Source organism: Limulus polyphemus, unplaced genomic scaffold, assembly GCF_000517525.1.
Source record: "Limulus polyphemus unplaced genomic scaffold, Limulus_polyphemus-2.1.2 Scaffold10985, whole genome shotgun sequence".
In the NCBI taxonomy this organism is placed as follows: domain Eukaryota; kingdom Metazoa; phylum Arthropoda; class Merostomata; order Xiphosura; family Limulidae; genus Limulus; species Limulus polyphemus.
In genome coordinates, this window is record NW_013676595.1 from 6,819 (window position 1) to 9,628 (window position 2,810).

At 29.3% G+C, this 2,810-nt stretch overlaps 1 long non-coding RNA gene across 2 annotated transcripts in view; it reads left to right on the top strand.

Moving 5' to 3' along the window:
• The first annotated feature begins 96 nt into the window (after positions 1 to 96).
• Positions 97 to 2,810, top strand: part of LOC106476598 — an 8,465-nt gene continuing 5,751 nt past the window's right edge. The window contains exon 1 of one of the 2 annotated variants that reach the window (XR_001291912.2): positions 97 to 213. This is a non-coding gene — a long non-coding RNA (uncharacterized LOC106476598). The other variant, XR_002609227.1, reaches the window with a different exon arrangement.

Here is a 2,810-nt window from a genome sequence, read left to right on the forward strand (position 1 = left end):
AATTCATGTGAATATGACTGAATATTTACATTTTTTCTGAAAAGGTGGGGTCTATTTACTTGTGACCACGCTGTATATATTTGTTTTCATGTTACGCCTACAGGGGATAGAACTCCGCTCGCTCCGTTCTTAGACAGTAGGAGTATAAATATTAGCTCTAACGTTATGGGTAGATTCTGATTTGTAATAGAAAGTATCTTGCCATTACAATAGGTCAGTATAATTTCTTAAACCTAATTTACTGTTACGTGTTGGGCAATTTCACTATATTTTTTTAAAAAGATTTATGGCACGTTTACTAACTGTGTCAATGTCAGCATATTACGTATATCATATACAATAAAATATATTTTTATTTGAGGTTTTGGAACTAAATCATTCTTACTGGAGTCATGCTGCACTCAATGGTAAATAGCTAAATGTGATTCTGAAATTATCGTAACAGAAGAAATGAAATAATTGTAACTAAGTTAGTGATTGTGATATATATATATATATATATATTATATGTAATTCTTGCTAATAGTAACAGTAATACATGATATTACGAAGAAATAAACATTCTCATTTTATTTCAAGAACCTAACAATATTATTATACATATAAGATGATGACACTAAGAAAGGATGCTTCATGTATTCTCCAGGCAACATGCAAATAGTGAAATACCCATTCACAAGAGCACGAATTGCCTAATACTGAAACAGTGTTAAAGTATTATTTTTCATTTATGTGTGGATAGATGTTGATTGTTTTCATGAATATGTGATAACAAATTGAATGTCTAATTGAATAGTTTTGTTATTACCTTTGGTAATTAAATTTATTGGAGTAGTACAGTTAGAGGGAAATTGTGAATATGATTATCTTGTCTCAACAGTTCAGTTTGACTTGAAGAAAAGTGCATTTATTTGTATATATAGTCTGCAGCAGAAATTCCCTAATTTTATTTTACTGGCATAAGTGTTTATTTCTTACATTACCTAACTGTGAGGTGTATATTTTATGTATCATTATATAATTTTTATTTATTCTTCATCATATTCCAATAAATTGTACCTTTAATTTATACTGTAACAATGATCACATCATTATTTATCATCTTACTTCTATATCAGTACATATTGCTGCATCAAACATTTCTCAGAAAAGGCCATTATATTATATCTTTAGACCAGATATAGGGCTGTTTTCTGACTGTCAGAAAAACTACAATTTCCAAGTTGTTAAGAAATTTTATTTCTATTCTAGATTTATTAGCCTAACTATACATAATATTACATGTGCTGTGCAAGAATTAATTAATGGTCTTGCTCTGTATAATTACAAAAAAAATAATTTATTATAGAATATTTTAATACCTGTATTAAAAACAGTGATTTTATTTTCTGGGTTGTAAAGAATGAATTAGGTGACATAATATACTTCCTGTAGTACCTCCTTACTTTTTCACTGGAATTTTTTATTTATACTTTATTAACTGTCCTACAGTAAGGAAGTTTTTGGATATGCATGGCTTATCAATTTTCTTATCCCCATTAACTATATGTCTGTAATGTCACTATCTTCTATAAGATTGACTCAACAGTATAACTGACTTAATTGCATCATAATTTGCCAGAGCTAATTATAAAAAGCAAATAAATAAGGAAATTTGATCAGCTAGTGGTAACAAGCCATTTTTAAAGTGTACAATAACCTTGGAGATACTACTATAAATGAAATTGTAATAAATGATTTTATAACATTATCATATAGTTTATGTTACTGCTATATAACACAAGCCTTAACTAATGCATGCCCATTAGCCTAAATTGTAAATATGAACAGTAATGTTGTGTAAATTAAATTTAAGATGAAATAATATAATTAAGTTTGAAAGATTTAATGGACTTCATTCACTTGTTAGAGTATGTATAGTGACTAATGTTTTATCTGCTGCCACTAGATTCTTATCAGGTCAAAATTTGTCTCTAGTACATGAATGAAGTCCTTGAAACTACTGAAGTTGAATTACCTGAAATGGTTATTTTTTGTGTTTTCTGATCTTTGCAAGATCATGAGTATCTGTAACTTACAATTCCATTAAAGTTCTGTAATACGTGAAATGCTATTTTTTAAACACAAGATAATAGTTTGATGCAAGCATGTATTCATACTTAGTTGCATGATATATCATACAACTGTTTAAAATTAACTTGTGTTAGTGGGAATATCACTTTTCATAAACATATGCAATGATTCATAGACACTTCTTATAATACAAGTATCCATTATTATGGCCATACTGAAACTATTAATCCACTGCTGACTAATTTCTGATCTGTTGTGATACAGTGTGTATTCAGTGTAGACACACAATACTAATAAAGCTTTTGAGAATGTTGCAAGTGGTAAAGCTATCAGAATTTTACAAGACTAAAGAGGCCATGGTTTTGTTGTATAAGCTACTAGTTAGGCATTATTTAGATTTTATTTTTAGTATTGTGTGTAGTTTTTATCTCCTTATCTTAACCCTTTCACTACAGTTGGGACATATATTTCCCAGTGTACTGTTGCAAGTGGTAAAGCTAGCAGAATTTTACAAGACCAAATAGGCCATGGTTTCATTGTATAAGCTACTAGTTAGGCATTATTTAGATTTTATTTTTAGTATTGTGTGTAATTGTTATCCCCTTATCTTAACCCTTTCACTGCATTTGGGATGTATATTTCCCAGTGCACTGGGAAATATATGTCACAGCCACAGTGAGAGGGTTAAAGAAGGATGACAAGTTGTTGGAAAAAGTTCAAAGGAGGGTCACTAAGAT